This window comes from Pinus tabuliformis, chromosome 6 (genome assembly GCF_031772625.1).
Source record: "Pinus tabuliformis cultivar Carrire ecotype Pingquan chromosome 6, CPIR1, whole genome shotgun sequence".
NCBI classification, from domain to species: domain Eukaryota; kingdom Viridiplantae; phylum Streptophyta; class Pinopsida; order Pinales; family Pinaceae; genus Pinus; species Pinus tabuliformis.
In genome coordinates this window covers 1,501,982,811-1,502,010,744 of record NC_142292.1, presented here as the reverse complement: position 1 = coordinate 1,502,010,744, position 27,934 = coordinate 1,501,982,811, and positions in this window count along the sequence as shown.

Below are 27,934 nucleotides of genomic sequence, written 5' to 3'. Positions count from 1 at the left end.
AACCATCTGTTGAACATGGCTCCCACCAATCAACAAAGACTCATGTCTGCATATGATGTGCAGGAAGGCAAAATGATCATGAGTCATTTTATGCCAACAACAGTGCAGCCCCAATCTGCCTCTGACTACTTGAGGACTAACCTGGAAGTCCTTGCCAAGGATATCCACCCTATGGATAAGATAGAACTGCATAAGCAAACGGGTGAGATGGTCTATGCTTCCTTGGCAGACCAAACATTGGATAACTACAGGCTACAAAATAGCCTTAACAATACAGCCTCTCAGCTAGAGTTGGAGAGAGCATCATCCCAGGCAAAGGACAACAGAATAAGGTCCTTAGAGGACATCATCATAGAGATGGGGCATGATCCCAAAGATATCAAGGGCATACAAGAGATATTAAAATTGAGGGATGCAGACATGGCAGCCTTGAGGAGAAAGATCAAACTCCCAGCCACAATTCACCCTCAAACAGATGATGTTGCCCAGCAAAGACATGATCAACAGGCCACAACCTTGTTGATATCTCTGTATAAGCAGCTAATCCAAACTTAGGAAAAGCTGGGAGAATCGGAGGCTGTAAAAACAGCACTACAGGCAGCCTTAAAACAAAGAGAAGAAGGGCAGACCTCTCAGCCTCCTCCTCAAATCATAAACCTTGAGGAAGCTGCCCCAACTACTATTCCTCCCCCCCAACAGACTGATCAAGCTGCACCACCTACTTCAGCACCTCCACCAACAGAGCAAGCCCCTAGCTTGGACATGCAAAAGCTAAAAAATGAGATTCAAGCCCTCGAAGCTCAAATGGCAGAGCTGAATGAGACCAGGGATAAATTGGCCAAGGTGAATGACAGATATGACAAATCCAAACAAGCGGTGGCAGAGAAGGGCAGGGAGGTGAAAGCCCTCAAAGACAGGATAAAAGAGCTAGAAAATGAGCTCAAATTAGATAAAGTTATAGCTGGGCTTAAGGCAATGCTATGGGCCAACATTGGCCAGTCTATTACTAACCAATTGCAGTATATAGAGACAATCCATGAGCAGCTAGAGCTCATCCCAAAAGCACAAGCTGAAATTCACAAGTCAAGGGTTGCTCTAGGCAACATGCCTGAAGTTGCCACCAGGATGATCAATGTGCTGAATAATAGAACAAGTACTCAACTGGCAAACATGGGAATTCCCAATAGAACTGAGACCATTTAGTTGATCAAAAGGGTTCTCACATTGAGAAATTTGGTGCAGACATTGAAGAGAAGAACCCAGGACATGCAGACCGAGGTGAAAAGGTTCATGGATAAATTCCTGGTGCTGCAAAACAGAGGACTCCCTAGCTTACTGAACAGCGCAGGGAGACTGCTCATTCATGAGCAGTATGCCAAAAGAGTGAATGCATTTGCCACAAACGAAATCAATGAGAAGCCCAGCAACTCAGAAGAAACAGGGCCAGCTACAGGACAGACTATCTACAACAAGGTAGAAAGTCTATTTTTTATAATGAATGAGATCGATCACCTGTTTGAGGTGGCTCCCAATTTTTACAAGTATACAGAGGCAGAGGAGACTATGGATGCAATTCTCAGGCATCAAATCCCTACACAAGACTGGTGGACAAATACAATACAGAAAATTTTATAGACAGTGAGTCATTCACCAAATTTTGCTTTTAAAATATGAATTGTTATCTAAAGCACAGTTTAACAAAATCAGCATGCATTAAAGATTAGAGCTGAGCCAACTCAGCAAAAAATTCGGCCAACGAAGCAAAAGTAGGAAACCACAGGTGGCAGAGCCGAGAAAATACATCGCAGCAAACTTAAAGGCACATTTTCCAGCATTAAAGCAAAGTGGTTCGACCGACTCATTGACCTCCAAGGGTCAAAATATCCTCTGACAGACTTAAAGAGCAGTTATGTTGCATTCAAAGCTGTAATAACTTCTTTTCTACTTTTCTGTACGAGGTAATGAAGATATTTTCTCTCTCAGATGACTCAATGCCTGAGATATTTTGTATAAGCATTCCTATAAAGTCCCCTTCGCATGAGTTTGCAAGGGTTGTTGTTGATTTCTCCTGAAGAAGTTCTTATGTTGTAATCCTTTCAGAAGTTTAATAAAGAAAGTGATGGAATTTCTCGGATTTATGAAGTGTTGAATGCGTTCTGGTGTCTGTTGAAAACTGCTGGATTCCTGTGTATTACATAATACAATAAGTCTCTGTAACTCTCTCTGTTATGTATTTTTGATTTGTTGAAATCCATATATGTTTCTAATTTTTGAATATTTAGCAACAAGGAAAAAGAATAACTTTCAAGATTTATTCAAGAAATACCCTGAGTTCAATCTGTGTGGTTAATGAATGTTTTCTTCAGCTGTAGTCTTGATAAGTGTAATTCTTAATTGCTGCATTTTCAGAATATATCTTTCACAGTGACCTTTGTCTCAGGAATTCAAGTTTTCTCCTGTGCAACGTGTTTCACTTTCACCTCACCAGCGTAACAGAGAATTCTTAATTGCTTTCTGTTGGCTGACATGCCTCACCATTCAAGTTAAATTTGTTTGTCTGAGATACACAATCGGCCCTGTAGTTTGAACACCACCAATCCTGCATTTCAAAGCATTTCAAAACTCCAGACTCCATTGCCCAATGAGATATTACTCTCTAAACACTACATCTTAAGCCCTGAGAGAAATCCTTCAACCAAAACATAAACCAAAACCTGAGCATAATACCTAGCCTAAAACACCATCATAACAGAGACAAATCATAAAGAGAGAGCCCTCTCTGATTACAGTTTGGCTAGAAACTGTGATCCAAAGATTGGTTAGTGGTTACCCCGGCCGTATTCCCTTGGGAGTCATAGGGAACAACCTGGGTGTTAACACCACGTCTTTACGCCCATCGCAGGTAATGGTGGCTGACTACTATTTCTGTGTGTTAGGACCATCTCAGCCTCTCGGCAGTGTCATGCAGTAATGAATTCAAGAGTGCACAGAAATTAACAGAGCATTTGTTTTTTAAAACTGCTAAAAGTTTGAGTTGTCGTGGCCTTGCCACGTCTTTACGCCCATCGCAGGTAATATAGTTCTAGACAATTCGTGCCAATTCTCGTGCCAATTCGCCTTTTCCGAATGCCTTTCACCTTTTCGATTAGCTCATGTCCTTTATCCCTAAAATCCTCGATAACGTCATGCATCTTCAACCGCTTGCTAGCCCATACTGGTCCTTCTGCCGGAAACCCAGACACTTCTGCTATCACAACATCTGTTACAGTGATTTGTCTGCCTCTTACCACAGATTGTCTATTTAGTAGATGCCGTAAAAATTCGGTGGCGATTTCCTCATTAGGTGGTTGAAATCTTGTAAAATATGTTGTCCATCCTGCATGAGCTAGAATTTTCCTGGCTTCATCAGAGACAACCAGTGTTAAAGGCTCTCAGCGTACTATTCTTCCTCACATGATACTTGAATTCTGCGAATGATTAATGTAGTGGGGAAAGCACAGAAATGAACATAGCCAAGAGATGGAATAAGAAATGGTTGTAATGGCTCTATCAGGTGATACTTTATAAACATAAATACCATTATCGAGGACTGTTATAATGCCACATGCTCTATGATCATGGGATGTCGTATTGTTCTGCAAAATCAAATGAAAAGATGGCAACGCATGCATAAGTATTGTTGGGCTAGTTTATTGACTAAATTAACACAAGTATTTAATTATCAATTCGGGTTTGTAAAACTTGGAGGCAAATCCACTGTATATGGACATCAGATATAATCAAGTTTAGAAGATAAAATTTGAAGAATTTAGGAAGTACATATTACAAATATAAACCTATTTTAACAATTTCTACTTCATTTATGTAATATATGAGGGAAGAGGCTCATAACTTAGGAGAACCAGGTTATCCTTCCCTACAATACTATTTTCATGAAGATAAATATAAGAGCACTAATTAATAATGGCTTATGATGTAGAAGATGTAAAAGAAGAGGCTCCTAACTAAGGAGGTCTAGATTGTCCTTCTTCACAATCCTATTATATCACAATCACCATTGTTTCAAAGCAGAAATGTAGAAATAACTTCAAATAAGAAATGGAGAATGAAATTTAGTTTTAGTTCAAGATCAAATAGAAGGGGAATTTAACTTAAATTCCTTTGTGTCCCTTCATATGTAGATGAGAATTAAACCAATATTCATTCAACAATCATCACACATCTAAATACATTTGAAACAAAAACTAGTCTATGAAAACTATGAAAATTGAACCAAGAAGTGTACTTAGCTTGGTGTGGGGGCCCTCCACCCTTTCCTTGCACACTTGAAGAAATATCAGCTACAACAACTTCAGTAAATCAACCAAGCATGAACAAAAAAATGGAATGAAACAAGTTCTCCAAATTAGCTCCCAACTCCAATTATACAAAAGTTACTTACAAATTCCATTACCAAAGCCATCAAAGTATTTGCTTTAAATAGAGGTTTAATGAAACAAACTGATTTATATTATCTCTAACAATCATATCCACCTATCTAAGTCGAACTAATCCAATTCATCCCAAGAAATATGGTCAATCCCATAAAATCTCAAAACTGCCCTATTTCCTAGGGATTTTCTGGTGACTAGTCATGTTTGACCAGCCTTGACCGGGCCTAACAAAGCTTGTTCTGGCCGAACCAAGTGGAGTTAGCTTAGTCCTAGTTCCCAAGTTGTCCATCCATGCATCAAACTCGAGCCCAAGTGTACTGCAAACATGTCATCCACATAGCTATTACGGGAATTTCTTATTCAGTCCAAAATTGCACTTGAAACTCAATTTTCATAAAAACTTCTAGAAATTGCAAAATTAAAATTAAACACCTGAATATGCATAAAATACATCAAAATGAGATGGATATGATGGAAAATGGATGGAAAATATAAGGATTAAGTAGGTTTCCCTAAGCAAAAATAGACCAAAACTGAGGGCCAACAAGTATAGTGGAGGTCCTCACCCCACTTCAAAATAATAGGTCACCTACGACTTAATGAATGAAAGGATAATGCGCTAGTGGTGAAGTACAGGGGTGATGGATTGGGTAATTAAAGTGGCAAGGTACGCATATTAATGAAAGGATCATAAGGGATATTGGAGTGATGAAAACAAGGCATGTAACGATAATTATAAATAAGTGATAAGATGTCATGAGGTGACGTGAAAAAAGAAAAATGACAGCATACGCAAGAAATAATACTTTACCTCCGTTATTCCACTTAAAACTGTTGTGACTGATTTTAACAGATTAACTCATGAATAAAGGTTCAATGTAAGATAGGGACATTTTCTCTCCGTAAAAAAAAATAAGAACATAAGAATAGGGTATTATAATAATTATTGATGTAGAAAATAAAACTTCAATACCATCAGCAGAGCTTCTGTTGCCTGCAGGCATCCATAGCCTCGACAGAGTTTCTTTCTAACCCTTGGGAACCATTGTACTCTATGTATAATTAGGGAAGTTCATTATGATGTCCATAGTAGAGACCAATGTGCTGGAATGGTAACCAAATGAACACATTGCCATTCACTGGGAAGTAGCGAAAGTGGTCAAGTCGGCTCGTGATGAGACCTCCTATTCCAAGCACTTTATTTCTTAATGCATCCATTGGATCATATCCTCGGTGTGGTGGCCATAGTGGGAATGCCACTTCGCTCCTTCCTTATGATCATGGTAGGTTGGCTGGTGATGAGATCCCCTATCCTCCATCTATGGAAAAAATCATACAATTGTTAGTGAATATATATATATATATATATTTAACACTCCCCATTTTGTGTATAGAGGGTGGTGCAACACTCCTTAAGAGTAGGGATGGTGGAAGAAGTTTGAACATATCAATAAAAGAAAAGATACCCATAATCTTATTAATAATAAACAAAGAAAGTTATACAGGACAGGGGAGAACCAACATGGTACAGATAATCAATCAGTTTGATTTATAATGGAAATGAGGACAGTGAAGTGATATAGATATTTTTTTCCTTTCTTTTTTGATCATCACAAAGAAATCTTGTTAAAGATGATAATATTCAAGATATTTTCTTGTTCCCGTAGACTCCATACTTGCTGTCCTTAAAATATGTATTGAACTTTTATGCCATAAAAAGGATCATAAAGAGTGAACTGGGATGGTCTAGGGATGATCATGCAAGGGGGAGAAAGGGTGTTCTAAAAAATACTCACAAGGTGGTGTTCCTTGAAGGGAAAACAGAAGAAAATCCACACAAAAAGTGTTGTTCCCTGTAGGGAACAACAAAGAAAAACACGCAAAAAAGGTGTTGTTCCTTATAAGGAACAACAACTATTCCCTATAGGGAACAACAAAGGAAAAATATATGCAAAAGGTGTTGTTCCCTATAAGGAACAACTATTGTTCCCTATAAGGAACAACTATTGTTCCCTATAAGGAACAACTATTGTTCCCTGTAGGGGACAACAAAGCAAAAAACACGCAAAAAAGTGTTGTTCCCTATAGGGAAAAACAATGGTTCCCTGTAGGGAACAACAAATAAAAATACATGCAAAAAAGTGTTGTTCCCTATACGGAACAGTAGTTGTTCCTTACAGGGAACAACAAAAGGAATACACACAAAAGTTGATGTTCCCTATAGGAAACAACAATTGTTACCTGTAGGGAACAATAAAGAAAAATGCACACAAAAAGTGATGTACCCTATAGGGAACAACAGTTGTTCCCTATAGGGAACAACAAAGAAAAATACACACAAAAGTTGTTTTTCCCTATAGGGAACAACAGCTGTTCCCTGTAGGGAACAACAAAGGAAAATACACATGAAAAAATGTTGTTCCTTATAGGGAACAAGAAAGGAAAACAGAAAAAAACTAATAAACAATAATCTCTATTATTCTAAGCAAATCTAATCAAATAGAAAGAAAACAGAAAAGCAATTTTATGTACAGGTTTCAAAAAATAAATTCTTCATTGGACTAGTGTTGTTGAAGATTTTCCCTCTTCAATGATAATTTGTATTGTGGAATCTTCACGTATCTGTTGGCAAAAGGATTCCCTTGTAAGTGATTTGTGGTAAAGGCATACTTGATGTCCATTTTCTTTAAAAGAGTAGCTAGACTCTTCAATGGTGGCTAATGTAAGGGTGCCATTATCATAGGGACCTAACCATCTAGTCTAGAGTTTGCTCGAGGAATCCTGGAACCTAGAATCGTACATAAGTGCCCAATCACCTTCACAGAATATCTTTTTCTTGATGAGGGCATCTTGCCATTTTTCTCTTTGTTGTTGAATCAGTGCAGTATGTTGAAGAAATGATAGCCGGATTTCATGCAATTCATTTATTTGATGTAGTTTGTTAACCTGTGCTTCATTCAAATCTAGCCCTACTTCTTGGGCTATCCTCAACGTCTGAATTTGAAATTCTATGGGGAAGATAGGTTCTTTGCCAAACACTGGCTGATATGGGGAGTACCCTGTGGTATTCCTCCAAGTCGTGCGATATGGCCACAAGGCTTCTAGCAATCAGGTAGCCCAGTCATGTCTATGCTAGGCTACTGTCTTTGTTAGAATGGCCTCGATTAGTTTGTTGGTACCTTCTACCTAGCCGTTTGCCTACGGGTGGTATGGAGATCTAATTCTATGCAAAATGTGATGATTTTTTTTAATATAGTAGCAATCTTATGGCCTACAAATTGTGGCCCTCCATCCATAATTATTTCTCTGGGCAAGCCATACTGCACGAAAATTTGGAAAAGAAAGAGGATTACTATGTCCTTTGTTTCCCTTGGTAATGCTTCTGCCTCCGCCCATTTAGTCACATCTTCCGTTGCCACCAGTATATATGTCTTTTGATTAGACGATGGGTTTATTTGGCCAATGAAATCTAACGCCCAACATTCAAAAGGTTTGATGACTAACTGTGGATGTAGGGGCATCTTGTCAGACTGGCCAGGGCGACCCATTCTTTGGCAGCTATCGCATGCCTGGACAAATTTCTTGGTGTCCTTAAAAACTGTGGGCCAATAATAGCCCATCTGTAAGACTTTATTTCTAGTCCTGCGGTCTGCAAAGTGTCCACCACAAGGTCCATCGTGGCATGCTTTTAGGATATCATAGATTTTGTCTTCCCTGACATATCTGCGGATATGCATATCGGCTCCTGTATGAAAGAGGTATCCTCCAATCCAGGAGAATCGAGTGTTGCGTTGCACTACTAATTTTCTTTCTCTGGGTGTCAGGTGCTTGGGGGTGCTTGGGTAATTTTCCCACTACCAGGTAATTTGTAACATCCGCGTACCATGGTGTTTTCACGATTATTGCAAATAGGTGCTCATTGGGGAACTGATCTTCTACTTCCACTTCATCATCTGTTTTTGGCACACGTGAGAGGAAGTCTGCCACCAGATTTCCTTTCCTAGTCGATCCTTGATTGTTATGTCAAATTCTTGTAAAAGGATTAACCATCGTGTCACCCTTCCATTCGTAATAGGTTTATTAGCTAAATATTTGATAGGAGAGTGACCAGTATGAAAAACCACAAGGTATCCTGTTATATAGTGTCTGAATTTGTTAATAACATATATTACAGCTAGAAACTCCTTATCAGTCACTGTGTAATTCAACTGAACAGGAGTTAAATTTTTGCTGATGTAGTATATCGCATAAGTTTTATTATCTTCCTCTTGGTCGAGAACTACTCCAATGGTTGTATCTAATGCATCAGATGAAATTTGGAATGGTAAATCCTAGATAGGGCACCATAACACTGGGGCTATTGATACTAGCTGTTTTAATTCTTCAAAGGCAATGTCACATTTTTCAATCCATATAAAATTGATATTTCCTATCAAAGCATATAATGGTGCAGAAATTTGAGAGAATTTCTTTATAAATCTTCGATAATATCCAAAAAATCCCAAAAAACTATGTACCTCAGTTTGAGTTTAGGGGGTAGGTATTAAGTGGATTATCTGAATTTTTGCTAGATCTACCTGAATTCTAGCTATTGAGATGTAATGACCCAGGATCAAGCCTTCCATCATAATCATGTGGCATTTCTCATGGCTTAAGCAGAGCCTAGTAGCAATGCATCTTTCCAAGACTTTCTCCAGTGCCTGTAATGCTGGCTCGAAGTCATCTCCATAGGGTGTAAAATTGTCCATGTACACCTCTAGTCCCTCGTTTATCAAGTCTACAAAAATGCTAAGTATGGCTCTCTGGAATGTGGCAGGTGCATTGCATAGTTCGAAAGGTAATACCCTATAAGAAAACGTCCCCCATGGGCAAGTGAAGGTAGTCTTATCTTGGTCTTCAGGGGAAATTTGGATTTGGTTGTAGCCATTGAAGCCTTCTAGAAAACAGAAGAATTTTTTACCTACCAATGTGTCTAGAACCTGGTCAATTAACGGGAGGGGAAAATGATCTTTTTGTGTTGCTTTATTAATCTCTCTATAACCAACACATATATACGACTTCCCATTCTTCTTAGGAACCACCACTAATGGAGAAACCCATTTTCTCTCAGATATAGGATAGATGAAATTTACATCTGACAATTTTTGTAGTTCATCTTTAACAACATCCTTTAGGTGAGGGTTTAATCTTTGTTGAGGTTTTCAAATGGGTCTCGCATATTTCTCAATATAGATGTGGTGCATACATAATTTGGGGTCAATCCCTTTCGTATCCAGGTAATCCCAAGCATAATCCTCTTTATATTTTCTAAGGAGTTGGATACGCCTTTGTTGCTGGTCATCAGTCAGGCTTTTGTTAATGTTTAGGACTTTCCCTGGCTCAATTTCAATGGGTTTTCTATTATTAATAGTTGTTGTTGGTATTTTTTGGTCATTGATATCTTTTAAGTGATCTTCTTCCATTTCGTTATCCAGGGCTGCTTCAATAATGTGACATTTTAGATTAGATACGATAGCTGGGTGGTTAATGTAAGTGTTAATAATGTCATCTTCTATTTGATTCCTAAATTCAAGAGAATCTGCTACTGTTAGCGGTGATCAGATATTTTTGGTTAAATATGTTATAGGTTGTTTCCTAATTTTTACTATAGTTACGCTTGGCTGAGATAGAGGATATAAAGCTATGTTCTTTACATTACTTCCTCTTGCTATATTCATACTGCCTGTTCAACAGCTTATATAAGCATCTGTAGTCACTAGCCAAGGTCTTCCTAATGTTAGAGGATGTCCATCTAGCTGGTTTCTAGGATTGATAATCAAGAAATCTACTGTGTATTCCCAATAATCTATAGACACCATTACATCCTGTAATGTCCCTTTTGGTTTGACAACTGATTGGTCAACAAGTTCCAGCAAGGTCGTAGTTGGATCTAAGGCTATGATGCCAAGTATTTGACAGGTTGTTCTTGTGAGAATATTAATGGCTACCCCTAGATCGACTAATGCATTCAAAAAGGAACATCCATTTATTTTTACTATGACTATAGGGTTTCCTTGGTCCTCATATTTCATTGGTGTTTCTCTACCTGATAATAAATCAGACAAAATTTCGACTACGTGGACAGTTGGTGTTGCTCTTATTTTCCTCATAGGATTTTTGGTACACAATTCCTTAATGGTTTTTGCATAGATTGGAATGTCCTGAATAGCCTGGAGGAGGGGTATTTTTACACAAAGATTTTTAAATTCTCCCAAAAGATCGAAAACGAGATATTTGATTGGGCGAGGTATAATCAATCTTTCTAGGAATGGTGGAGAAGAGGTAATAGTTTGTTCGTGGCTTTTTTGTTTAACTATATTCTCCCTTTGAGGTCGTTTTTCTACAGGTAGAGGTGCCAGACCTCAATTTGAGTTCATTACACTATCTCAACTCAGTTTTTGGATCCAATCCTTCAATAAACTGTACCGACTGTACTGGTCTACTGTTGGGATTTGGGTTGGGCTGGGCTGGGAGTTGTGGTCGTAAATTGGGTTGAGGGTTCTGCTGCAACGTGTAAGGTGTTGGTAGCATAGGTTGAGGTAGGGGGATTATTCTTGCTGGATGGTTTGGAGGGGGACCATTGATATGGATATGGATTGTTTTGCCAGACTGGTGGAAAGTAAGATGAGTTTGGCCAACTATTGTTTAGATTTGATTGATTGGGCCAAGGTGGCATAGAAAATGCTTGTGGTGACCAATTAGGAAAAGGTGGATGGTTTTGCCATGTAGCTTCTGTGTATTGCTGAGAATTATATTGTGAGGGCTGAAAGAATGAAGATGGGTCAATAGGCATACCTGTTTGTTGTGCTTTCCATTGGCGACATTGATTTAATAGGTAGATTGGTTCCATTTCTTCCTCTGCCTCTTTGAAGACCGCTTTTAATCCTGAGAGTGATGGAAAATTTTCTGTGGCATGTTCTTTAGTGCATATGGCACAGGTTTGTACCATATCCAATGGACATTCTTTATGACTATGTTTCTTCCTGCATCGAGGGAAAAAAAATCACGAGGTTCTGTTTTGCTTCAACCTGCTTCTACTTGGCTTGCATGATGTCTAATTGTGTTTTCAAGGTTCCCATGATATCTGTTTTGAAATCTTCCTGCAGGTTGCTGATTTCAGTATGAGTAACGCTTCCACCAGAGATTTTTATGTCCCTAGTGATCATATCACATTCTACTAGTTTCAATCTTGTACTACCCCTTGAGCACTTGATACACAAATCAATAATGTTAGCATAGTCTTCTTGATATATCACATTTACCCATAATATCTAATGCCTCTATCCACTAGTTTTTCATCTCCTTAATCACCATGGTTTTTAGCACATTATTAGGCAGAGGCAGATTTTCGTAGGGAGACCTTTGGAGGTTATATTGGAAACACTCCACATACTCTTCCAAAGTTTCACTAGCTCTTGTTACCATTTGGAATATCTCATCTTTTAGCTCTCTAGATCTATAGTAATCCTAATATTTTTTAAGGAAATCAAATTTCATCTGGTCCCAAACATTTATGGTGCCCCCACCCAATCCCATAAACCAATGCAGGGCTGCTCCATTTAAAGTGGACGGAAACAACTTCAGTTTCTGGGGATCAGTGGTGTAATCATAACCCCAACATAGGATGTCAAATTCAAACAGGAACACATTCGGATCTTCTGAAGTGAGTCCATGAAAGGTGGGAATATTTTGTAGAGGGATATATTTCATGGGGGCATTGATAGCTATGTCAACAATAGGATATTGTAATGTAGAGGTCTGGGGTGCTTGTGGGTTGTTGGCCATTTGATCAAAGATATGCTAGTACCCTTTTAGGATTTCTGGAGCTAGAGAGTTATCCCTGGGTTGTCTAGAAGAGGTGGGAATGATCCTAACAACACTCCGTTGATCTGGGACACTGGGTGTCCTCTACTTAATTACTACCTCAGGAGATCTTGGTTCCTCTGTTTCCCCTGTTTCTCCTCCTCCTTCACGAATGTTACAAGAATTCCCTTCTTGTGAGGGAATTGATCGTGAATTTTCAATGTCTTGAAAACTTTGCTCAGTCCCTACAGTTTTACTATGGACCTCAGCGTAGGCTACAGATGGTGAGCCTGTGGCCCGAAGGGAGATAGTAGGTTGTCTAGAAGCAACGATCCGGGGACCTACTAATGGCTAAGATTTAGCTTTTCTTAAGATGTCGTCAATAAAGTTGATCGTCCAAGGGTCACTGGTCCCTTAGATATTTTAGGTTTGGGTTATGGAATTGTATTGTTTTCTGGTCTTTTCTTCTTGGTCATTCATGCAAAAATTCAAATGTTTATTTCTACCTTAAATTCCTAGCAATTCTGCTGGAAAGCGAGCAAGGGAGAAAACATTTTACATGCTCCATACGCAGGTTCTTACCTTCTATTTTTAATACCCAGTTCTCTCTCAACAGAAAAACATCGAACACATACTTCACTTTTCTATAATTGTGTTGAAAAGTGGGCATAGGAGCAAGCACTTTACTTGCTTGTTATGTAGGTTCTTACCTTCCGTTTTCAATACCCAATTCTTTCCCAACAACAATTTTCAGATATACATCACTCTTTTGTAAATGGTGACACTCTTCACGACAACGACGCCAAAATGTTGGCCGAGTGTCTTTTAAAACTCCTAATTACCCCACATTAATCATCAACCCAGGCAAGTCCTTTTATTCCAAGAGTGTACACAATATATGCATGCTATAAATCCAGAGAGTAATGTTTCTTAAAATGAAGTATAGACCTTTGATACAAAAGTAATGGATGCATCTAATAAACTCAAATTGCAATCATTAAAGGAAATATGACATCTAAGCTTCAAGACTCAATCCTCTATTGAAATCGTAATCAAATCTCCCACAATCAATTCAATTAACAATATTATCAGCCGAGAGCACAGTAGTAATAACTCATCTCTTCTTAGTTTATTCAATCTAAATCATACTCAATCTATACAAAGAAATCCAAATGGAAATGATGTCAATCTGAGAGTTCAATAGCGATAACCAAACTCTTACAGTTGATTAAATCAATACGACTCAATATCTACATAATTAAATCTAGAATAAGTGTAAATCGAATCAAATGACAGTGTTGTAAAACATGTAAAGGAAATGTACTACCTCAATAAATGAAAGCGGTAAATGCCAAATAAGATAAACTCACGGAAAACGGGAAAGTTATCAAACCAATCAAACTTGCGAGAATCAGAAATATATAACACAAGGATGCAATTTAATCCACTAGAGGCCAAGTTCTTAGCCACCAGCGAACACTGTTGAGTTACTTAAGAGAATACGAATGAACAACAACTTCAATTATATATTAATCATTTAACTTAAGTAGCATTACAATATGGTTGCATTCTCCAAAAGCACGAGTCTGTAAATTAAAATTACAATTTGAAATAACAGAGATTGATTCCTTTCCTCCTATAATCGTTTGCTTTTATAGTCAGAAAGAGGTAAAAGATAAATGTGATCTGTCAGGATCTCCCGATCCTGAGGGATTTGCAACTAAATTCTATCTTTAGACACCCTTCCTATTTCGCTCTAATCCTCCTATTTGGTCGTCCAACTTGTCCACAATTGACGCGTTCCATTCCTCCTTTGTTGGTATATGTTGTTCCATCGTTAGGGAACAACAACTGTTCCTTTCATCATTTTTCTGCATAAATAGGAGTAAACGTTAGTTACGATGGGTAAATATTAACTGCGAGTAGTTCATCTGTTTCTCATCATAATCCATCAATATGTTAGCGTATTAAGATATGAAAGAGATAAGAAAAGAGGAAAAAGGTGATGAAATTAAGAGTAAATACATCCCCATTTCGTAACTCAACACCTACAGTATTAAGTCCTAAGAAGGGTAGATAATGGATAATGTGCACTCACTCTATAGTAATCAACAATATCACCATTCATTACAGGTTTCCATTTCCACGGATGGATGATATGATGGATTTTCTGGGTGGAGCACCTTACTTCTCAAAGGCTAACCTGAAAAGTGTTTATCATCAAATTCAGATCAGAGAAGGAGACGAGTGGAAGAAAACTTTCAAGACCAATGAAGGTATGTACGAGTGGATGGCCATTCCATTTGGATTATCAAATGCACCCAGTACCTTTAGGTGGCTGATGAGTGAAGTCTTGAAGGAGTTCATTGGTAAGTTTTTCATTGTTTACTTGGATGAAATTTTAGTTTTTAGTCAAACTAAAGAAGAGAACTTAAGAAATTTGAAGTATGTTTTAGAGAGATTGCAACAAGAAAATATATTGATTAACATGAATAAGTATTATTTTATGAAGAATGCACTTGTATACTTGGGTTTTTTCATTTCTAAGGATGGTTTGGAAATGGATCTAGAAAAGATAGAGGCAATTGTAAATTGGCCCTCACCTAAGAATATTTTTGAGGTGAGAAGTTTTCATGGTTTAGCTATATTCTACAGAAAATTTATTTGGAATTTTAGTCGCATTTGTGCACCTATCATTGACACCATCAAGAAGAATAGGCAACCATTTTATTGGACATCAGTAGTAGAAAAAAATTACAACTATTGAAGAAGAAGATCACTGAGAAGGCGTTGTTGAAGTTGACAAACTTGAATCAGCCCTTTCAAGTGAGATGTGATACTAGTGGGACAAACATTGGAGTTGTATTGAGCCAAGAAGATAAGCTCATTGCATATTTCAGCGAGAAGTTAAATGAGTAAAAATAGAAATACTCTTCCTATGACAAAGAATTTTATCCAGTGGCTCAACCTTTGATGCATTGTAGGCATTACTTGATGCCTAGCGAGTTTGTTCTATACACGGATAATTCTACCTTACAATACATTATGCAGCAACATAAGTTAAATCATAAACATCCAAAGTGGGCAGAGTTATTTCATAGTTTCACTTTTGTTTTGAAGCACATTAGTGGGAAGGAAAATAAGGTTGTTGATGCCTTGTGTAGGAGATGCTTAATTATGCAGGAAAGTCAGATACAAATTTTAGGCTTTGATTATTTGAAGGACATATACAACATTGATGTTGATTTTAAATAATCTTTTGTAGTTGTGTAAAAATCTAGTCAATAGGGACAACAATCCCTAGAAAGAGTTTATGTTGCAGGATGGGCTATCGTTCTAGAACAATCAACTATGTATTCCCAATTTCTCAATGCGGGAAAAAATATTCCAAGAAAAGCATAATGGCAGGTTGGCTAGACACTTTGGTGTTGAGAAAACACTTGGGAAACTGAGTCACTTCTATTTTGGCCTAATATGAAGGTACATGTACAAAGGTACATGAGTAAGTATAGGGTATGTTAGCATGTGAAAGGGAGAAGTCAGAATACTAGACTATACATGCCATTACCCATTCCCAATAGACCCTGTGTTATCGGGAAAGCTATTGTTTATTCAGAACTGCTAGTCTCACTAAGATGGGTAGCTATCTTAGAAACAAACAAACTAAAATTACTCGTGTTTTCCTTTATGAGATATAGATGAGAGAGAAGTAGAGAGTACCAAACTTAGTCTTTCGCTTGGCTCCTTGCTCGTTTCCTCCCTCCTTTGATAGAGCTTTGCCACTCCTTCCTCACTTGTCCACTTCAAAGAACACCTGTAGAGTCAAAGCAGCATAATACCATGAAAGCATAGAGATCTATAACCATGAACAATATAGGATCATATATATATTAACCATACAAATGCATATACCAATACAAGATTTAGAAATACACAAGAATATAACAGTGTAAACTATGAAACGGGAACTGCTACTGTTACCCGTTTTGTAGAGATAGCAAAAAAGTGACCCGATTTTGAAAAGCGGTGATGCAGAACACACATGTTTTTTTTAAAGCATAGTTTTTGAAACTTTAATTTTTTTTATGTACATTGTGTTTTAGAATGGTAGTGATTTTCATGCTGATTTAAAAAAGTGGTTATTCTGCATCAGACCCTTTTTTTAAAAGACCTATTTTTTGACTTTAAATTTTTCTAACATAGGAAATGTAAATAATTATTTCGTAAATTTAATAATTTTGGAAGTGGTCTTCTTTTTCATATTTTCTAGTTTTTATTTTAATTTTTATTTTTTTTGTAGTGGGGTTTTTATTGATTTGCATATTTAAAGAAGAAAGTCGATATTTTGTATTTTCGATATACTACATATTTATACATCGTTAATTAAATTTTCAATCCAAATGAAATAATTGTCTCTAAAAAAATATAAAAATATATGTAAAAAAAACAAAAATAAAAAATAAAAAATGTTAAAAAAAATTATCTCACAAACCATAAAAGAATTTGGAAAAGAAAAAAAAATTAAAAAAATACATATATATATAAAATTAAGTAAGTAAATATTGAGAAATTAAAAAAAAAAACATTAGCAAAAACTAGGGAAAAGAAAAAAAAAATTAAAAACAAACTAGTTTAAAAAAAAGAAATAGAAAAATAACGAAAAAATTAAAAAAATAGTAAAATTAATATTAAAAAAAAATACAAAATGTAAAAAAAAAAAAAATATCTCACAAACCATCAAAAACTTTGGAAAAAAGAAAAGAAAATTTTAAAAATATATATTTATAGAATTAAGTAAGTAAAAATAGATAAATTAAAAAAAACATTAGCAAAAACTAAGGAAAAAATTAAAAACAAACTAGTTTAAAAAAAAAAATAGAAAATTAAGGGAAAAAAATTAAAAAACTGATAAAATTAATATAAAAAAAAACACAAAAACAAATTTAAATTATAAAAAAAAACCCAATAAAAGCGCGTAATTTTTATTAAAAAAAAAAAACTGCAATTATTTTTATTAAACATATATATTTTATTTAAAAATAAATAAATAATTTTTTTTTTTAAACCATCTTTGTTTTTATTAAAAACAAAAAATTAAAAAAACATTAAACAATTTTTATTTGAAAAAACCAAAAAAACAATTTAAAACGATTTTTTTTTTTATGTGAAAAAAATTATTTTGAATTTTATTAAAAATTATATTAAATTTTATTAAAAATTAAATTATTAAAAAAATTTATCAAATAATTTTAATAAAAAATTAAATTTTAATTTTTTTTGAGCCGCTCAGGGGCCATGGGGCGATTCCCGGAATCGCCCCATGGCCCCCGAGTGGCCCGGGGGTGGCGCGGCAGGGGGCGAGGGTCTGCGTGCAGACACCCTGCCCCCGGCCGCGCCACCCCCGGGCCGCTTGGGCCATGGGGCGATTCCCGGAATCGCCCCATGGCCCCCGAGCGGCCCGGGGGTGGCGCGGTCGGGGGTGGGGGTCTGCGTGCAGACCCCCACCCCCGGCCGCGCCACCCCTGGGCCGCTGGGGGGCCACGCAGACCCCCGCCCCCGGCCGCGCCACCCCCGGGCCGCTCGGGGGCCATGGGGCGATTCCCAGGAATCGCCCCATGGCCCTCGAGCGGCCCGGGGGTGGCGCGGCCGGGGGCGGGGGTCTGTCACGCAGACCCCCGCCCCCTGCCGGGCCAGCCCCGGGGGTGGCGCGGCAGGGGGCGGGGGTCTGCGTGCAGACACCCCGCCCCCTGCCGCGCCACCCCCGGGCCGCTCGGGGGCCATGTGGCGATTCTGGCCATGGGGCGATTCTGGGAATCGCCCCATGGCCCCCGAGCGGCTCGGGGGTGGCGCGGCAGGGGGTAGGGGTCTGTCACGCAGACCCTCGCCCCCTGCCGCGCCACCCCCGGGCCACTCGGGGGCCATGGGGCGATTCCCGGAATCGCCCCATGGCCCACGAGCGGCCCGGGGGTGGCGTGGCCGGGGGCGGGGGGTCTGCCAGAATCGCCCCATGGCCCCCGAGCGGCCCGGGGGTGGCGTGCAGACCCCCCGCCCCCTGCCGCGCCACCCCCGGGCCGCTCGGGGGCCATGGGGCGATTCCCGGAATCGCCCCATGGCCCCTGAGCGGCCCGGGGGTGGCGCGGCCGGGGGCGGGGGGTCTGCCGGAATCGCCCCATGGCCCCCGAGCGGCCCGGGGGTGGCGCGGCCGGGGGCGCACATTAATTTTTTTTTTCATTTTATTTTTTTATAAAATGAAAGTTTTAAAAAAAATTAAAATTTAATTCTTATTAAAAAATTTTGTTAAATTTTTTGAATAGTTTAATTTTTAATAAAATTTAATATATATTTTTTTTAATTAAAAAAAAAATCGTTTAAAAAAAAATACAAACATTAATTTTTTTTTTAATTAAATTTATTGATAAGTGTTTTTAATAATTTAATTCTTATTATAATGATTTAAAATTTAAGTTATATTAATATTGTTTATTAAATTAAAATTTAATAATTTTTATTAAAAAAATTTAATGATTTTTTTTTGTTTGTTTTTAAATATGTAATGAAAATTTAATAAAAAAAAAATTATTTTTATTTTTAAAAATGAAAAACACATTTTTTTTTTAAGTTTAGAATGTTTTTTAATTTTATTTTATTTTTTTAATTGGAAAAGACGTATGTTTTTAAAATTTTGATTTTTTTTTTTGTTTTTTAATATTTTGAGGTTATTTTTGTCTTTTTTGTTTTTTCTAAATGCTTTTAATAGTGATTTTATTAGTTTTTATTTTTTATTTTTTTTGTTAATTTTCTAATTTTGTTTAATCTAGTTTGTTTTTAATTTAATTTTTTTTTTTTGCTAGTTTTTGCTAATGATTTTTTTAATCTTTCTATTTTTACTTACTTAATTTTATATATATATAATTTTTTTTTATTTTTTTTTTTTTTTTTTTTTTTCTAAATTCTTTTATGTTTTATGAAACAATTTTTTTAAAACATTTTTTTATTTATTTTTTGTCTCATATATATATATATATATATATATATATATATATATATATTTACATTTATTTTTTTAAGTAATCATCATTTTAATTTTAATTTCACTAGTTTTTAATATTTTTTTGTTAATTTTCCATTTTTTTTTAAATCTAGTTTGTTTTTAATTTTCAGTTTTTTTTTCGTTTTTTGTTAATGTTTTTTTTTTTTTTTTTTTTTTTTTTTTCTATTTTTGCCTACTTAATTTTAGAGTTTTTTATAATGTTTATTTTTTTAATATGGGTTTTTTACTATTTATTTGTTTATAATTTGTAATTTTTTTCTAGTTTTTTAATTCTTATTTTTTGTTGGTTAATTTTGTTTTTTATTTCCATTTTTATGATTGATTTTTATTTTTGATGTTTGTTTGTTTGTTTGTTTGTTTGGTTTTTTTTTTTTTTTTTTAAGTATATATTTTTATTTATGTTTTGTTATTTTTATTTTTATTTTTTTTGTTTTGTGTTTTTCATTGTTTTAACTTTTTTATTTTTTATTTTTATTTATTTATTTTTTCTATATGAAATTTTAATGTTTTTCGGGGTCATGATAAAATATTTTATGCTATTATTTTGAAATGTTGAAATTTTACCCTTGAAAAACAATTTGTTATCCCAGCATCAACACTTTTCGTTTTGAGGGTGTTTTCTGCACAAAATTTACCATTGAGAAAAAAAAAATGTTATTCGAACATCAGCACTTCGTTTTGAGGGTATTTTTTGGATAATTTTTGCACAAAAAATTGGTTTTCGTCGCCATTTTTAAAACATGTTTAAAATTTATCCTGGAAAAAAAAAGGTGTTATTCCGGCATCAACACTTTTCGTTTTTAGCATTGTTTTTGATGTTTTTTCGGGGTTTTTTGGCCAGAGTTCCCGTTTTGAGTTTATAGTTCCCGTTTCATAGTTTACACTGTTATATGGAGAAAAACTCAAATAGCTTTATTGATAGAAGTAGTAGAAGAGAGGATTACAACCCAGTGGTCTGACCCAGTGCCTTCCTCCCAGCATGAAAGCCCTCTTCACCTCATCAAAATCTAGATCACCCAACACTATGATGTTTCACAGAGAAACCAACAGCGCTTCCTTACAAAATACAAAATTCTAGCCTCTGGATCTCTAGGATGAGGGATTCATATATAGATATTTGCAGGTGGGTGAGTCAACTTCTGGGATATTTATTAGTGTCATTTCTCTGATAGTTCTTGGTTCCACTTGGATATTTCATGATCTCTTACTCATCCCTGTGCGAATTCAGAGAGGCAAGTGTCAAATGAGCAGTTTTTAGAAGATTCTTTGGGTTTCCACCTAGCAAACTGCCTTTGCCATTTGTCTACTCTCACTCATTTCACCCTATAGAAGGGCTTTTCAGTATGCATCACACCCTCTATGTGTAACAGGTGAGATGCATTGCACCCTCAGCATGGAGCAGTCTGTATGGTCTAGTTTTGACCAGTTCTGAGTAGTTTTTCAGGGAGAACTTCTGGAAAATGATGTAATCAGCTAACCTTGCTCATTTAGGATATGAAACAACACTTTTAGGGGCTTAGAAGCCCTTGATTTATGGACATATGTGATTGGGGTTGCAGTGCCCAAATATGTCTATAACAGTTGCCCCCTAAAACATGAGGTCGTAAGTCTTCTGATGTTGGGTGAAATGCTTTATCATGAGGATCTGAAGTTTTTCGAAATGGAAGGTAACTTGTAATAAGATACAATACAATACATTATCCTCATAATATTTTCTTGATCTAGCTGAGGCAGGAATTCCGTTTGTGTGGCAGACTGATGATTTTGGTAGAGCCATCATCCCTTGGCTTGGATGATTATCTGTGCAGCTATGATGTACATTTGATGTCTTTATTTTCCTGAATATATCGCAGAACGGATGGATGAAACTAGATCCGGGGTCTTCAAACTCGTTCAATCTTGGCCTGAAGTATAAGTTGATCCATGTGAAAAGATGTTCTCATGTAGAACATGGAAAGACATCCCTTGATTACTAGCCAATGATGTAAGCTATTAACAGGTGCGAGAGGAATCACCGATAATGATGATGACCCTCAAGGTACTGCAGTACAATTCACATGGTGTGAATACATGAGTCGATGTTGAACACCATGTAAAATCTTTTGGTCAAAGGCCATTGATGTAAACCTGTCGTCGGAAGTGAGAAACTTGCCATTGAGGCATGTAAACTTCAAAGTACTGAAAGGGTTGTTCCTAAGTCAACTTCTTGGATAATGAGTTGATGTTGATAAGAAGTGAGCCATCGTAGGAGGGCCTTAATGAATCCCACATCTACGACACAGAACGGAGCAAATTATTTTGCGGAGGTGAAAACGATCTGATGATACAAGGTTCAGAGTGGCGGTCATGAAAGAATGGAGTGTGAAGGTATTGCAACAGATGAGGTATAAATTGGGTTGGTGAATTCTTTGAGCGACTTCTCTTGAACATATCAGCGACACTGAAATGGATTGGTAGCGCTAACCCAAAAAACGGATGGTACGGAGGACCAATGGTGATATAACCGGTGAATGGAATAACCCAACCCGACTCAATCATGGTGATGGAGTGAAAGTGTCATGTTCAAGAGCGACCTGCTACTAGTAAAGTTCTTCAAGTTTTCTTCCCAATTTTTCCCCAGTCATTTCTGACCAGTACCTCTTTATTTTTGCAAAACTTGAGGAGGATAACATGTGCTTATTCTATAATTTTCCCTTTGTGAAAACCTATCACTATGTTTTAGCGAGCCTAGCGACAGTGAAACTCGCTCTTGTCTATAATGGACAAGTTTGTCGCTATTGCTTTAACAAGTTTAATGACAAAGATAACTCGGTTCTTTTCAATTTTAGAGTCTGAAAAGAGATGGAAAGGAAACTCCAGTAATCATTTTTTGTAGTATAATCCCTTAAGTCTAGAAAAGTATAAAATGATACGAAAGGGATGAATTTCCCGATCACTTTAACGAGCCGAAAAATACAAGCGCTCAATCTTTTTGTGTATTGATCCCTCAGGTCCAAAAATATTAAAATATTGAGGAGGGATGGCACTTCCAATCACTTTAACGAGCTAGAGAGGCCAATTGCTCGACAATATTTTTATATTTTACAAGTCTAAAAAGAGCTTAAAGGAGACTCGTCTTTGAGGAACGAGTGATATTTTTGGGTAGCAGCTGGTTCCAGGTAGGGTTTGGGAATTTTCAATCACGACAGTGTAAAGAAGGTGGTTAACAAAATCACTCTTCGCATCTGTTCCTCAAAAGGGTAAACAATTAAGTGAAGGTGGATGATCAGCTAAAAAGTGGAGGTGATGGTAAGAACACGACCAAGGCTCAAAAGTTGATAGTAATGCGATCACAAAGGTTATTTACCGAAAGTGGGTTCATTTTTTAATGAGCTTGAACTCTGGGGGAACATATGCTCATAACTAGGTTTATTTTTTAACGAGCTTGAACTTTGCGGAAACATTGCTCGTGCTAGTCGTATAATAAGGATATCTCTCATCAGTAGGTTCCTTTTTTAGGGAGCTTGCCCCATGCACAAATTTGCTCTGGAGCATTTTTTATGCAAGATAGGAACGACCCACCTACGAGGTTAAAGGGTTGAGAGCCTACAAACTAAGAAAATAAGCCTACAAACTATGAAAATAAAAGGTCATTTTTCACTTGCATGCAAAAGGTTTGCATGCCCCCAGGTATAAAGAGAAGTAGAGTTTCTAGGTTACCATATGGAAGTTCTTGCATTAAAGCAAGGTTGTTTCATCCGCATTTGCAGATGAAACACTTCCTTGGCTCTGTCCATCGAAACAGACAAAGGTGAATGGTATGAGCCTCCACTCGCATAACCTTTGATGAGGGAATCCTTTTCCAGTCTAATCCCATTTTCCTAAATGGATGGGTGTGTCAGCCTAGTCATATATCCTACGCGGAAACCTACCTTATATCTAGGGTTTTCCTGTCGAAGCAGACCAGGGTGCATGCCCCCTGGGTTTAGTCACATTCACCAAATCACTCGCGCTCATCAGGTGGATGGACCGAAGGTTGTTGAGACATTCCTTATGCAAAAAGACCAGTTAGGGATGGTATTTAACTATTAGCCGTGTTTGAACCAGGAAACGAAAGCTGGTCTACGAGCTGGACCATTCTACCTTCATACGGGAAACATATCACCCTAAAGAGTGAGGAAACAATAGCTCCTATGCTATAAATGTAGTCACGTCCAAGGAGTAGATTGTAATCTAATGGCCCTTGGAATACCATCACGTTCAAATAAATTGTTTTCCTTCTCAAAGTTATAGGTAGATTTGGAAGGATCCCTAACGGTTGACTGGTTCCTTTGTTGAAGCCTGACAGATTTCGAATCTCAGGCAGAAGCGATGGCGAACCGAGCGCTTTCCAAGAATTTGAGGACAGGATACTCACGGAAGCCCCTTCATCTATGATTGTACCAGCCATGATCATTATGTAAGCTTGTACTATGATTCAGAATGGTACATTAGATGGTAGGCAGGGTCTCCCTAGTAGATTCCAATCGAAGGAAACAACTAGATTGCTTGGAGGAGGGACCAAATAGATGGCTAGATGAATCTCTGATGAACTTCCTTCCTGCGGTAAAGGAATGGGTAGATTGCCCCCAGGTTCATCGGATTCTATGTTAACAAAAAGAATTTGAACGGTGTTGTTCTCATTCTCTTTGGTGACTGTATAATCTGAAGGTGGAACTTCTAAAGGCAAGATTGGGTCAACTGCCATCTTAACCTATTGACTTTGGTCCAGTGTGGACTTAGAGGGTTTATCTTCAATGATAGGTTCTTTTACTAACAATGACGGTGTGTCAATCAGATTTTCAACTAGCGATGGACTCAGCAAGAGTTTCTTGTATCTCAAAGGAAGCCATAGTGGTGAAGCACGACGGTTATCCAAGACTCTTTTAGCTTCGTCCAGGAAGGGAAAATGGTGGAGGGCATGATCGCCTTCACACAATCTACAAGGGAATTTAGATCTTCATTTTTTTCCATTGACTTTGTTTTCACTAGTTGACGGTGTACTCTCAACATTATCGTTAGAGGTTGATGATACCGGATTATGCAAGTGGGGAGACCAGTCCCTTAAGATTTGTGGGATGCAAGGACAATCTAAATGATAGTGGTCTCCATTGCAAATGACACATGGAGATTTAGGTTTGGATGGTGCAGTGTGTGGATTTTTGCTAGACGATGCATGGTTGCCCCCTTTTGCCATTGGCTTCTTCTTCTTCTTTTCCTTCCCTTTCTTCTTCTTCTCAGTTACTTGTTTCTTAGTTTTATTAGCTTCACCAAGCGAAGAGGAAGAAGGATAGGGAGAAACAAACGAAGTAGAAGGTTCGGGGGTAACTCTAGTATCATTTGGTTGCTCATTTGATTGCTTAGGAATCACGGTGTTTTGAACGACAGAGGTCAAGAAAAGCCATACTAGAAGGCCAATTATAAGTCCTGGAAGGGACAAAGTGGCCATATGAGGAGCACCAACATCTCCCCAAGAGGAGAAGGGACTAGGATTCCCCCCAAGGGGAAATCCTTGATTGGTGGACTCCATTTTCTCAACCTAAGACCAACGAGGGAACAATGATGTTATTTTCAATTTTAAAGAGTCGAGAAAAAGCTAAAGATGAATTTGTCGCCTTCAATTTTTAATGAGCCTGAAGTGACAAGTGCTTAGATGGACCTTTTCTTTTAAGGAGTCTGAAAAGGAATGAAAGTGACTACTCTGGAAATCTAGATAGAGGGATTACCAAACCAATCACAAAACTGTAGAATACTTTTTATGTACGGTAGTCAATCTTCCTGAATGTTGTGTTCAGTGCATTGCGATCGATAGGGCAGTAGACACGACTTCCTAAGGATAAAGGATATAGCCTATTGTGGTATCGTAATATATACTCAATAGTACGTGGGAGCACAAGTCCATACTGGAACTTGTCGTATCAAAGAGGAGGAATCACCCAACCTACGATGAAAACAATAGTTACCACGCTTTATGATGGCATAATACGTCTCTAGCCTAGACTTCTGGATGTTGTGCATTAGGTTCCAAAGTGTTTTTATGTTCATTGAAGCTTATTTTACAGCTGATCTTTCTTAAGAAGTTTTCCTTTAAGGTTCACCGCGTGATGTAGATATACAATTCCTAAATATGCAATATAAGATGATAAATAGTAGTTTACTTTTCTTTTCGCAATGAAAATACTAGCTACTAAAGAAAGAGAAGAAAATCCTTTCAATATAGAGCAGTGAGCACACACTCATATGTACTGTCCTAAATCAATTTCCGCATGCAGTCTAAATGCAAATGCACATGCATGTATTTTTTTCAGTTTCCTTAAGGTGAGAATGAAAAAAAGAAAACTAAGTACAAATCTGAACTATCTTTCCTCAAAGTGACACTTTAGCAATTTCTTTTCAAAATGAAAGGAAGATTTAGACGACGCTTTCAATTTCAACTTGAAAATTACTTTCGACACTTCAAGGAATTGATGATCCAAATAAAATACAATAGAAAAAGTGTAATGGACTATCTAAAAGAGGAAGACTGTATGACACTCTTTTCTTTGACTAAAAACAACACTTGGGACACTTTCAAATCAAAAGACGACAGTTTGATTAAGCTACTGTTTGCAAAGGAGAACTGTAAATGACGAAAAATACATAAAAAATTTCACAATTCTTTATCAATGGAGGTTGAATGATGTAAAGGAAGAGAGTTTCAACAGTGATATACTGATCACAGACAACAAAACTACTGAATAAAGCTGAAGACTATGAAGAGAAAACCAAAATCTGGAGGTAGAAACTGTCTCACTTAATCATCGCACCTATAACACAGGGAAACAGGGATACATCTCACCTGCAACACATGGGAAGTGTGATGCATCTAGGTTGCCAATGAGAGACAGTGCAATGGTCCAGGGACACGACTGAGCTTGGTTTTTCTCATAGTTTGCAGCTAAGTTCAGGGATTTAGGCTAAGCTAATGGTAGGTAGTAAACACAAAGTATAGGGCCTGATCTAATGAGGTTATTTGAGATACCACCAGGGCACTCAGGATGTTTGCAAGTTAGATGTTCAGTTCATAAACTAACCTGGAGATTAACTAAAGCACCGTTGATCTACTTTGTAGTTGCATAGTAAAATCAGTTCGAAGGCTAGTTGGCTTAACTTCAGACTCCGTTTGTAGTTTATAAAGCAAACAACAGTGACTATCAATCAAACTATTCGCTCCTCAGCAGAGTCGCCATTTTGTTATTGGGAAAACTAGTGTCTATTCAGAACTGCTAGTCCAACTAAGATGGGTAGCTATCTTAGAAGCAAACAAACTAAAATTACTTGTGTTTTCCTTTATGAGAGATAGATGAGAGAGAAGCAGAGAGTACCAACCTCAGTCTTTCGCTTGGCTCCTTGCTTGTTTCATCCCTCCTTTGATAGATCTTTGCCACTCCTTCCTCACTTGTCCCACGTCAAAGAAAACGTATAGAGTCAAAGCAACATAATACCATCAAAGCATAGAGATCTATAACCATAAACAATATAGGATCATATATATATTAACCATACAAATGCATATACCAATACAAGATTCATAAATATACAAGAATATGGAGGAAAACTCAAATAGCTTTATTGATAGAAGTAGTAGAAGAGAGGATTACAACCTAGTGGTCTGACCTAGCGACATTCTCCTAGCATGAAAGCCCTCTTCACCTCATGAAAAGCTAGATCACCCAACACTATGATGTTTCACAGAGAAACCAACAACACTTCCTTACAAAATACAAAATTCCAGCATTTGGATCTCTAGGATGAGGGATCCATATTTAGATATTTGCAGGTGTGTGAGTCAACTTCTAGGATTTTGATTAGTGTCATTTCTCTGATAGTTCTTTGTTCCACTTGGATATTTCATGATCTCTTACTCATCCATGGGAAAATTCAGAGAGGCAAGTGTCAAATGAGCAGTGTCTAGAAGATTCTCTGGGTTTCCACTTAGCAAACTGGCTCTGCCATTTGTCTACTCTCGCTCATCGTACCCTACAGAAGAGCTTTTCAGTATGCATCGCACCCTCAGTATGGAGCAGTATGTACGGTCCAGTTTTGACCAGTTCTGAGGAGTTTTCCACAGAGAACTTCTGGGAAATGATGTAATCAGTTGACCTTGTTCCTTTAGGGTATGAAACAACACTTTTAGGGGCTTAAAAGCCCTTGGTTTATGGACATATGTGATTGGGGTCACAGTGCCCACATATGTCTATAACACCTTGGGATTCAGTGACTATGGACTTTGTTCTGGGTTTACCGAAAACTCAACGAGGTAATGATTCAATCCTTTTAGTTCTTGATAGATTTACTAAGATGGCTCATTATATTCCATGTTTCAAAACTAGTGATGCTACCCATGTGGCAAATTTGTTTTTTGATGAGATTTTTTGGATGCATGGTTTGCCAGAAATTAAAATCCCTAACAGGCGTACAAGATTCATCGGACATTTCTAGAGAACCTTGTGGAAGAAACTTGGCACTAAGCTAATATTTAGCTCAACCTATCGTCCACAGTCTAATGGGAAAACAGAGGTTATAAACAGGAGTCTGGGTAATTTGTTGA